Source organism: Ambystoma mexicanum, chromosome 3p, assembly GCF_040938575.1.
Source record: "Ambystoma mexicanum isolate Mex_15411 chromosome 3p, UKY_AmexF1_1, whole genome shotgun sequence".
Classification (NCBI taxonomy): Eukaryota; Metazoa; Chordata; class Amphibia; order Caudata; family Ambystomatidae; genus Ambystoma; species Ambystoma mexicanum.
Genome location: NC_090925.1, coordinates 1,180,707,187 through 1,180,720,280, shown reverse-complemented (window position 1 = coordinate 1,180,720,280; position 13,094 = coordinate 1,180,707,187).

The following is a 13,094-nucleotide window of genomic DNA, read 5'->3' as shown; positions in this document are numbered from 1 at the left end:
TAGTAAGTCCAGTGGACAGAGGTAATGGGAACCCGAGCAGAGGGCAATTCCAAAGCCCTCGAATCGTGGAGATGGTGAAAAACAACAGCTCCCAGGATACATCTGTTGAGGAAATCAAAGAGGCTGAGAATTAATTCTTAACACTAGATCAAAAAATATTGCAAATGGAGCGACAAAGTGGGAAAAAAAAAACAGAACGACCAAGTGAAGATGGAAGAGATCAAAGCCAAAAAATCATCTTGAACCCTACAACGCCATGTAGGAGTAATAGAAAAAACAATGGCAGAAGAAATGATTATCAACAAAATAAGATAAGGCGAGCAGATGAGTTCAAGATATTAATTGAGAATATCTTATCTGACAACGACGAGCTCAATCTGAATCGAAAGAACGTCATGCAGCTATTGCAGTGTGTCCCCCAGTTTAGGTCAATAACTTCTGAGGACAGCAGTTGTGGAATTTGTAGACGAAGATCGTATTGACCGTGTGATACTGCACTGGAAGAACAAAGCCACAAAAAAACGCTTTTGCTCAAGGAAACAATGGAACTCAAGAAAAGAGGATATGAAATGAAGAGAAGAGAAGATACTACAACCAACAACTAGAGTGGGTGAGGAACTTTTACAACACAAAAGGCCCAAGGATCAAAAAACTAACAAAGAGAACTTTAAAATAACGGTGAAAAACAACTGCATGACGACCAATAATCAAACCTCAACAAAGAGTTCTGGAGGAAAAACAAGTGCCAAAGTGGATTGGTCGTGGGTAGCGAATTCGCTAGTATCGAACGACATATAGAAGTAGCATAATGTGAAATCCCAAACAAGCCTGGATACAGTGATCTCCTGGAATACAAGGGGCTTCAACCAAGTAATGAGTAAGGAAAATCACCATCTAAACAACACCACCTTAATATGTCTGCAAGAAATTTGGGTAAGTGACATACCGACGAGCAGAATTTTTGATCTCCATATGAATAAAGCCATAAAGGGACTGCAGGGACAGCCGTCAGCCGGTGTACTGATATTGGTAAAAAAGGAAATGGATACCGAATAATAAAGAAGGGAAACCCAAACAAATACATACAATGGGTATTACTTGAAAATAGTGAGATAGATGTTGCGATAGTAACAAAAACATTGGTGATCAACATCTATTGGAATCATGTGGAAATAACGGCAGACATGTTATTACCAATAATTACAGACTTATTAAGAACTAACACAGCTGAAAATACTAATCTGGACATATTAATGTGCGGGAATCTAAATATAAGGAGTTTGAAACATAATGGGCAACCACAGGTAGATGAATTAAGCATGGGCTACTCTAATGCAGCAACTTACTAATGCTAAATGGCCAGACAAAGGGGGACATGCCCAGTGCAGAAACATGGTCCAATGGAGTGGTTGAGTCTGCAATCAACTATATGTGGATCTCACCTTCAATGTTGCATAAAATAAAAAGCTTTAGAATTATAGACCAAGACGATAGTGATCATAAAATACTGGAAGCATCTCTATTGATGGTACTAAGAAAATAATAATAATAATAATAATAGTAAACTTGGGGCTACAAAATCTTAAGCTGAATCCTGCGGGAAACAGGTTGTGTCTCACCACAAAAGACATCATGAATTTAAATGATAAACGGATAGAATCGAACTATCAACTGGAATACAAAACTTAGCTTGCAGTACATCTGACCAGAAAAACTGGCCTAAAACAAGACGCAATGATTCCCAAGCGCAGATATAGTGTCAAACTAGTTTTTAGAAGGAAACAACTAAGGCAGGAAATAAGGCAGCTAAAAAAATCATAACAAAAAATTCATAAAGTGAATGCTATAGCACAATCTCAACAATGCTATACAAACTGGTTCAGAGAATTCAAATCCAGGAGACTCCAAGAACAAGGGGATCTTATGTTTAGGTCACTCCAGAACGCAACAACGAGAGAAACATGGAAGATCATTAACAAATGCACTCTAAACCAAAAACAGAGGCTTATTAGTGGGGTTTCGGAACAAGAGTGGATTATACATTACACTCAAGTGTTCGAAGCTTATGAGGACGACATGGCCCAGTGTGAAGATGACAATAACACCCCTTGGAAGGGTATGGTGGAGATAAATGATCTAGTAGATACCATAAACAAATTTAAAAACTCGTCTGCTGCCGGACCCGATGGTCTTTCGAATATTCACCGGAAAAAAGATCCAAAAAACTGGCCGATATTGATTAACAACATATTCAAGCAGATAGTAGTGCAAAAGAAAATCCCAGGAGTTTGGAACAAAAGTATTACAGTTCCGATTTTCAAAAAAAGGGAATCGGGACAATCCGAAAAATTATCGTCCCATATCCCTTTTAGCAACAATTGGGAAGATCTTTGCTGCAGAAGTTCAATGGAACCTGACAAGGTGGGCAGACAAAAATAACATCATTGATCCCCGACAAACGGGTTTTATGAAGAAAACTAGTACAGACTTAAATCTCTTCATATTAACTATGCTAAAAAAAGGCACTAAAATCCAACAGAGAAGTACACCTTGCATTCATAGACCTCAGTCAAGCTTTTGACACGGTACGTAGAAGGAAACTATGGGACAAACTGAAAAAGTGGAAGTGCCCAGAAGATCTTTTGAAACCAATAAGAGCACTACACCCAAACACAACAACCCAAATTCGACTTGATAATAAAGGAACTTTGACCTCAGAAGACACAATAAAAAAAGGAGTGGAACAAGGATGCCCACTGGAGCCACTCTTTTTAAGTTATACATCCCTCCAAAGTTGAATAAACAGGAAGTACCAATAATCTGCTATGCTGATGACATAGTATTATTGGACGAAACAAGAATTGGGTTGCAGCGGCTGTTACACAACTTACAGTCATATATGACAACTAACAACCTGGTGATAAATAGTGACAAATCAAAGATTGTCACAATTGGAGGAAGCAAAAAACTAGCAATAAAAAATGTAAATGGCAAATCGGGGGCAAGCTATGGATACAGTCTCTGAGATTCGGTACTTAGGTGTAAGTTTCAACACCTCTAGTGCCAAAAGTAAATGGGAAGAAGAGTTACTTACAAAAGCAAAGATGCTGAGTTCACAGGGCAGCATTATAAATGGAAGATTTGGGAAGTTTTCCCTTTTGCCTGTGAGAATGTTATACTCTCAGAAATGTGTTCCTTCACTTGCTTATGGAAGTGAGGCAGGGGTGAACTTAAGCCACAACATCTGGCCAAAACTAGAAAGTATTTTCTGGAAGTCCATATTGAAACTGCCAAAAAACATTCCAATAGTTGCAATAAGAGCAGAACTATGCTTGGAGTCTATGAGGGCAAATATGAAATGGAACTCTCTATGCCTATTGAGGAAAATCAGTGAAGAAAATCCAGCTGAAGGTTACAGAAAATTCGTGGAAAATGGGAAAGGTAAAACTGCTGACCTCCTAAACACCTGAAAAAAGGAATGGTCAATAACTCTTGCAGATTTGGAATCATCTATGAATGAATTAATATCTAACCCAAATCGAGTAAAAGAAAAACTTCTGAGAGCTGACTGGATCGCGACAAGAGAGTCTAAATGGGACTCAAAAATTGTGAAAATATGGCAAACGAACATCGGAAAAGAAATGCAATGCCTGATTATTTGCTTAAATTCCCCTCTAGCTTCTATAGAGAAAGACTGATGAAAATCAGGTTGGACTTATATCCAACCAACGAATACAAGAACCAGACAGGCAAAAGAGGGTCTTAAATGGAAACTGTAGATTTTGCCACAATAAAAATCAAATGGAAACAGTTTTTCACCTTATTTTAGAATGCAGTGCAGAAGTTAAAATGAGACAACACATGTTGAGTGCATATACAGCATTGCCCGGAGTAAAAAGTATTGATGAATGGTGGGAGTTTTTCCTACAAGGACATAACCACAAATTCACATGCCAGGGTTTAAACTTCCTAGAGAGGATTCTCCAAAATAAGGAGACTAACATGGAGACAACAGTCAATGATGAACTGAACATCTGAACAGGGAATTTGTGAAAGAAATGTGAACATTTTGTGGTAACTTAGTAATGCGAAATTTTAATGGGCATGAACATGATAAAGGTTTACAAGTGTAAAACAAAAATGGCACAATAAAAAATTATTTCATCAGGTTAAATATTAAAGAAACAGCCCCACTCCACTACCGCTAGAACAAGTGATCACTTTACTGATGTAGGAGACACCACATTCTTCTTCAGGGATGTCAATTGGGGGTCGCTGGAGGTCGCAAGAGTGACCTCTACCGTTTCCCCAGCGACCTCTGGCATAATTCTGCGACCTCTGGCCTGGATTTCTACAAAATCTGCTACAAACTTGCTACAAACTATTTTACTACAAATTTGCTACAAACTATTTATAAAAGAACTGAGCAAGCTCCTGACGCCACCGACCCCAGGACTGGCCAGAGGAAGCAGAGAGCCGCGCATCAGGTCCGACGAGCGATGGTTGCTATGCAACCATAGCTCGAGTAATAGACGTGAAGGCACCGGAGTGCCATGCCAGTGCCTTCCGGTCTATTACTCGAGCTATGGTTGCTTAGCAACCAAACCTCGTCCGGGCCCGAGGCAGGGAAGCAAAGCAGAAGAGTAGAGGATATGTGAAGCAGCTGGCCAGCCAGCCACACTGAGGACCGTGGCGGGTGACAGAGGATAGTGCGGCAGGACTGGTGCAGATAAGGTTTAAACTATACCTGTCATCCGCCAGTTGTCATGGGGTTTTTGTGTCTAACAGCTGGTGCACTTTATAAGCAGTTGGACCTCCGCATTGGCCACTTCATTTTATGCACGGGTCTTCTTTCCTCTGAGCCTTGCTTCTGATAGCCGGACAGCTTCAGCATAAGGCGCAATGTTTCTCTTGTCCACTACAAGAAGGGCGAGAGCCGCATTGGGTTGGGTGAGGGGTATCACATTTCAATGGTGTTAGTCCCTATATCTCTGCAAACGCTTTTTGGGACATGTTTAATTCATTCTTTTTTTGCGGACATGTTCTCATGACAAATAGGTCTGGAACGGAGTGAACGACGATGGCGTCTTACGATTAGTAGCAATCCCCTCAAACCAGATATGCCATTTGGCCTTCTGTCCTAAATTAATATTTTCAGCAGCATGACGCTCTGTAACTGAATTTGCAGAAGTAATGCAGCACATCTGTGAAGAACATTATCACAAAACCCCAAGAAATCCATCGTTTCTGCTCGGACATGGCTGCCCCTAGAGGTGCTTCTCTTAACAGCGCAGACTCTTGATGTGTCCATCAGAGAGGCCCACACCAGCCTGCGCGGTCACCACAGGCTAACAACTAAAAGGCCTGCGCATTTCATGGTAATGCGTGGCGCAAGCTGGCAGGCATTTTAATCTTGAGAACCAGAAGTGCTTTGAAGACCAACAGGGCTTTGAGGATGATTTACATCATGATGTGTGCGGGAATTTCTCGCATGTGGTGAAAAATAGGTTTATAAATTGCACATCACATCGAACCTAAGGCAAGATGGAAGTAAATTAAGCCCACAGATTTGTAATGATTGCAATCATACATAGACATAACGGCTACTGTTCAACTGATTACTAATTAGTGTGACAACTATTCGGCCGAAAATTAAGCCAAAGTACACTGCAGCTTGCTCAATAAACTTTAGATAAACCATTAAAGAGCACCTTTAAATTTGCTAACTAACCCAGTGACTCATAGACCGATCCAGGGCATTTAAATTCACTGCGTTGCTGACCCCACCCGTCCTCTGAGCCCAGAAGGCAGAATAGCTATTTCAAATTCCTTTGAACCATTAGGTGCATCTTTCAGGGGCTATGTATGCTCACAAATATTCTAGTTATTAGAGGTTTTAGCAGGGATTGCATTTAAGAGGCATCAGGGGTCACGTTTGCAACCCCTGAGGTCTCCCTTGCTACCCATGTGGTCTCCTTTGCTACTCCTGTGGTCTCCCTTTCTACCACTACAAAAATGTATTTTAAAAAACACTTTTTTTTCAAACAAATTGAATTGAAGCACCTGGGCTGTGGCCAATGCCATGTGGCTATTTGAGCTATTTGTTTTTCTGGAATTCCTTACAATAATTGCTAGACTCATTAAACGTTTATTTCAGGCACGCTTCAGGGAGTGTGTCACTGATTTAGTTTGTTCTTAAACACCCCTAATTCACAATGCAGACAAAATCATCCAAAAAGCATTTAGAGTAGAATAAGCATCCATTTCGGACTATGTATTTGGCTTTTCGCTAGTTGCAGTTATATCATGTTTTTTTCTGCTGATAAATATGGTGATCAATTTTTGTATGAAATGTGTATCAAGTTACAGTAATATTGTAACCATATTTTAATAGTGTACTTAGAAACAATGTTATGGGATGCTATTTCCTGTTTTGTCAAAGAGTAAACGGTCGTGTTCCATCGCTTCCCGTGATGTCACTTTGGGGTGGGGTCAAATGACATCACTTCCTCTGATCTCATGAGATGTCAAGAGTCATGTGATGTCACTTCCGCTACTCCTGGCATTTTGGTGAAATGACGTCCATGTTCTTCTATAGTGCAGATGCTTGCATTGGACTACAGTATAACACTGCCATGGAGAGACCTCACCCTGTCCCATAAAGGAAGACTTTGATTTAAAGATCAGTGTCAGATAAGTACATCATGCGTGTGATTTTAAGTGACCATAAGTGGCATAGATAGCTTGCTCTGGGACAGTGATGGTCCCTTCAAATCACATGCATGAAGCACTTCAGCCTTCATGCATGTGATTTAAAGTGACAAATTCTTGCATATATAGTTTTTAAAAACATTTTTTTAACGCTTTTGAAAAACGCTTAGACCCGTGGATATCACAGTGTTGTATCTTACATAAGTGAAAGAGGAGATAATACGGTGATCAGACAAGATAAGTAGACATAGCACAAACAACAGTTATTCATATTTATCCAAAAACCAGGTTTTGATAAGCTTTTTTAATGTAGCAAATGATTGTTTTTTTCTGATGTGGGTAGGAATAGTGTTTCAGAGAGTGAGTGCTGAGACACAAAATATTGCCCCCCCTACATCAGTAATGGTCACTTTATACATATGCATTAAGCGCTTCCTGCATGTGATTTAAAGTGGCCATTGGTGGCATAAATAGGTTGTGGGAGCAGCTTTATGAATGTGTTTTAAAGTGTGAGAAAAGGGCATGAAAGGCAGTTGCCCCAATCTTGGTTCAACTTCCTTTAGGGTTAGGGCACCAGTTATCACCTGAATACTTCATGCCTGTCACTTTAGATCGTATGCATTAAACACTTCATGTATGTGATGTAAAGTGACCATTACTGGCATAGATAGGTTGTGACAGAAGCTTCATGCACGTAATAATAATTTGCATGTATATAGCACTACAAACCCTCAAGCATCTGAGCGCTTCGACCTCGGCCCTGCTGGGATTCAAAGCTGCATCGGCAGGCTCTGCACAGATGCCAAAGCGAGCGCTCTACCCGCTGTGCTATCTGACCAGCTAATGTGTTTTAAAGTTGCCTTTACTGGCCTAGATAGGTTGTTCTGACTTCGCCAGTAATTGTCACTTTAAAACACATTCACAAAGCTGCTGCCACAACCTTTAGATACCAGTAATGAACAGTTTACAACACATTCATGAAGCTGCTGCCACAGCCTATATATGCCAGTGATGGACAGTTGAAACCATATGCACTAATCGTACCATGCACTGCCATAAATACATAGGACAACCCATACCAGTAACGGTTAATTTAAATCACATGTAGAAAGGCCAAAGCACTTCATGCATGTCATTTAAAGTGACTGCTAGTGGCATGTATACGTTGTGTCCTCAGTCTCGTGACAATGGTATAAAGTGATCCTATATAGTGCACTGTTGGTGACATGGCATTCACTGAATTTGTATAATGTTACCCTAAAGAACCAACTGTAAATTCTTTGGCTTTTGCCTCATTTTTGTCAAGAAAGTGTGCTGCAAAATGGATAATTTCACCATATTCGTTTTTTAAAAGTCTTGGGTGAACCCCTCTACCCTTGAAGCCCTCCTGGTTATTTTGGGTTCCCTTGCTATGCTCGGTCACTCACACTCATTTAAGGAAACATTTAGGAACCTCAGATGAGAACATTCACCACCCTCTGAGGGCTCACTCATGAATCGTTCATAATTTTGGCACCCCTTTGGGAGCCATCCAACCCCAGCAGTAAAAGCTGCATCTACCACTTTGTTACATTAACATCTAATTATCACAGAAACCGCCAGTTAAACCTTTATATATCGGTGGTCTCTAAACACTTTACATATAGGAAAGCATTGATTGATGATATATCTTGAAATGTGAGTAAGTTATGGCCAAGACCTAAAAGTGTTAAGGAAATGGCAAGGACACTTGGAATACATCACATATGGTATAGCTCGTCTACAACTAATACAAGTAGTGAGAAAATAGGTGTGTTTAAACTTTGGATCCAAACACAAATGGAGGAAACTTGCTTAGACTTCACTATTTCTGGTTTGTACTTCGATTATAAATCAAGATTTGGCGACAAATGTTGCTTACATATTCCTATCGTCTTACATGAAAAATATATACCTCAATTTTGATTCTGCATTGAACCTCTAGCTTGTTACACATCGGAAATATAGCACCGCTGATACTTGTCCATATTGTGCTCTTAAACAATATTTATAATAAATATCTGCAACATTACTGTGTGAGTATGTGAAAGTTTGTGAATGTACTAATAACTGTAACTAATATTACCATAAATGTGCCCGGACCAAATTTACTAAATACAACTTTTTTAGCTATGGCAATAGTTATTTAGGCATACGTGCAGTTAAAGTTACATCCAGATTGGAGGATTTACTCACTCACAAACGGAAATTCAGCAGATTTCTCAAGGTGCACAAAATCGAGTGTAAGTCAAGCTTGATACACTAAGAAAAAGCTGGTACATACAGAAATGGCCCACATAATTTCAGCTGGCTGCACACACAACAGTGCAAGTGAACACATCAACAAAAACTGAAGCTGAAAGTGATAAGCATGCGCACATACCACCCGCGCATGTTTTTCCCGTGTACCCACACACTTTTGCCAAATATCACTTTCATAACCGTGCGACTCAACAAACGTACCTGCATTGCGCGCCACACTTACACCTCCAACATCATGGTTTAACTTATGACACTCTACACACATCTCTCAAAATCTGCGTTCGCTAAATAAATACCTAACAATGTACACCCTTTGTCCGTCACACCCGTTGCAGCTCACAACCCCCCAACATGCACAACAAAACACAAACACACCCACCGATATGCCCACAAAGGACTGGACGCTCCTGCAGACACCCCCCAGTCGATGTATACACCCACCAACACATGCACAAAATCAGACTCACTGCCACTGAACACCACACAAACAGACACACCCATAAAGCACTGGACATACCTGGAGAAAGAACGTGGGAAGAACACCACCAATGCATGTACATTACATGCTGGACATCCTGACCCAGACCTTACGGCACAGAATGGTGGAACACATGCCATACGTCACATGTATACCAGAACTGAAGCAAAAATGCCAACATAGGCACCATAATGCAAGATAGACAGAACACCAACAGAAAAAGAAAAAAAAAACACTTCACACAGTGACACAGACACATGCAGCACAGAACCATACAGATGAACACACACGACCACACCACACATGTGATACCATAAGGAAACGTGGCCCCCACTATCAGAAATCAAGGTTCATGCTAGGAAATAAGACGCTCCCCAGTGCACATGGAAGGTACAACACACCTTTGAACAAACTCAAGCGATGGAGTACACATGACCAGAACACTTTTCATAAAATATATAACCAGAACACAACTGCACCCCAGCGGTGCAGAGGCTGTGGTGTCAAGCAAGATGAAAGTTGCCAAGTAGGTCCGGCGCAAGATGAACTTCACCACAGGTGAGGTGGACCTAATGGTGAAGTTCATCCAGAGCCACCAGACCTGCATGGTCAGGATGCCTGGACACTACACAATGTGGAGCCAGTGACTCTCACACTGGCGCAGACTCACAGAGCCAGTCAACACCCACGGAATCGAGGAACACAATTGGGAGCAAATAAAAAAGAAGCTGTTGGACCTGAAGTGGAGGGTCAAACTGACTCACACCCAGCATCACTTGGCCCACACTTTTGGAGGATAACCACCAGGCCCCAGGTTGTGACTGAGACTCATGGGCACGGCAACAGACACATGGGGGTCATGAGTCCTTCCCCGGATGCCTATGAATATGGGTAACTGTTGCCTTCCAGCTAGTTGTTTTACCTACAAAGGGTCTGAAAGGGGTGTTCAGTGGACATTGGGTTGTTCTGCTTCAGGATACATTTGAAGTACAGGTGGGTCCATTGGAAGTAGGTGGGTACCAGTGTGTCCCACGATGTGCGATTGTATGTATTGCAAGCCCTAGCATGAGCGTATTCCTGTATATGGTGCAGGGCCAGCTTTGGACCCATGCACAGGGCAGGGAGGTCAATATGAGTCTATCCTTCGGGTCCTCTGCATTTTATGTAAGCACACGTCAATATTAGCATGGCTCTGTGCATGTGTCTTGCAGCATGCCATGGGTATGGATGGAGTCTTGTGTCCCATTTTTGTTTCAGACTGTGCCTTCCCTCTCATTGTCCCCAGGTACATTGTTGCTGTCTATTACTGTTGCGCAATATTTGTCCCCGAAGATGGATTTTTCTTGAGGTGACAGCCTGTTGATCATGCTCAGTGACATTAACATGCTGATTTTCCCACATGGTGTAGTATGCATGGTGATGAACACACTTGTGCTCCTCTGTGATGTGATGTGCAAAATTTGCAAAAAAGTGTACAGTCGCCCCAGGCCATTGGAGATGTCTAAGTGTTAAACATGGTGACTATTGTTCTTGCTGCTGCATTTCCACACCCATGGCTACTTGCTGCTTCACTCACATGCATGCCGGATGGCTATGAAACAGTGATGCATGTATGTAGGTGTGTGGGGAGAAGTGTCATTCATTGGTTCCATGCAGGACTCCTGTAGAAATCTACTGGTTGATGTGTCGGGGAGCTTTACAATCGGTCATCTGGGCTGATGTCTTACGAATGTTCAGGAAGCTGCACTGATGTTTTGGTCATGGGCAGTCATGATCGGTGATGGGATGTGTGTGGTGCACTCTTGCAGTTTGCAAAGAGGTGCTGGTCACTGTGGGTGGTGTGTGGTACAATCTATTTTTGGTGATGTGGAGTGGTTGCCAAGGCGTGGCTAGACCTTTCTGTTGTATAAAGGTTTTTTCCCTGGGTGCCCTCTTCCCATGGTCTCATGCCAGGTGGTACAGGTATGCAGTGTGCATCATTATTTACAGATCTCCACCAGCCCTCATAGTCAGTGCTCTCGGGGGCAATGTTGTGGGTCATCATGAGTTGTGTGTACTCTGTGGTTGCATTAGTTGATACTTACTGTCGTTCAGCTTGCTTTGGCCTGCAGTAACTGGGACCGCTTGATGATGCCCCTTGTGGCCCTGCGTGCAATATTGTACTTTTCCTGCTGTGTGGTGAGAGCCCACCTGTAGGGTGTCAAGAGGAAGGACTTGAATGGATAACCGGCATCACCTGAATGAGAAAGGCCATGAACAGTGTTAGTGCACACTGGGTGTTCCTTCTTATGTTGTGTTTGATGCATGGTAGTTGACTTTGTGTCGACCCAGTCTTATTGGGCACGTTTTGCGATGGTCTTGTGCCTGTGTATGGATGCATGGATGTGCATGTGTGATGGAAAGTGGAGGGGTTCCAGTATTTACATATCAGCCACATGTCCCCATACTGTCCGGCTTCCAACTGTGCACTCATGCTGGCGACCCGGAATATGTGGCTGTAATGGACGGAACTGGGAAATTGGAGTACACGTCCATGAACAGCCCACCGGCATCGCAGACAAGTTAGGCATTGATGGATTTCCAGCAGTGTCTTTTCCTGTACATGTGCGCTTGGTCCTTGGGAGGGCATAATGCAAATTGGTGCAGTCAATGGGTCTGATGACTCAGGGGAACCTGTGTGCCATGTTAAATATGCAAGCCACCTGTCTTTGTTCATTATGGGTCGAGGGCAGGTGGACCTGGTGGCTGCTGCACGATGTGATGCATGCTATGCCATGGTGCAGTGCACATAACTGAGTAACCTGGGAGATACCTGCAGTGATTCCACTGGTCCTATGGAAGGAGAATCATGAAGAAGTGTTTTACGGCCAGAAGCTTCACATGTGCCCATTGGCAATTGCTTGTGCAGTTGTGAGGTGCAAAGCACCCTCCCACACCTGCAACATGTCAATAATGACATGCAGAGGGAAGCAATACCTTCCATACACCTCTGCATTGGACATGTCGAAGCGAGTGACCGTGGTACAGAAGACCCGCTTCCTCTGTCTCCTCCTCGGCTGGGGTGCAGCTGTAGCTGTGACTGTAGTGTCATGTGATTGCTGTGCATAGCGTTCTATCACCAAATCACAGGTGTACATTTCCTGGTTAAGGGGCGTGGAGTGGTGTTGTGTGCCTTGATATAGGGACATGTGGTATTTTGCTGTGCGTGCTGATGTGCATTGTCGCTATTGTCTGTGGGGGGGTGTCACAGGTGAGTGGGGTTGGGGGTGGTGTCCCATCTGAGGGGCCTGCCTGTGGGGGTGTCACAGGTAAGTGGGGCTGGCGGGTGGTATCCTGTCTGGAGGGGGCTGCCTGTGGGGGGTGTCCCATCTGGAGGGTGGTGCCTGTGGGCGGTGTCCTGTCTGGAGGGGGCTGCCTGTGGGGGGTGTCAGCAGTGATGGGGACTGCAGGTGGTGTCCCGTCTGGAGGGGGCTACCTGTGGGTGGTGTCCTGTCTGGAGGGGTCTGCCTGTGGGGGGTATCACAGGTGAGTGGGGCTGGTGGGTGGTGTCCCATTTGGAGGAGGCTACCCGTGGGATGTGTCAGCAGTGATGAGGACTGGGGGGTGTCCTGTCCGGAGGGGGCTT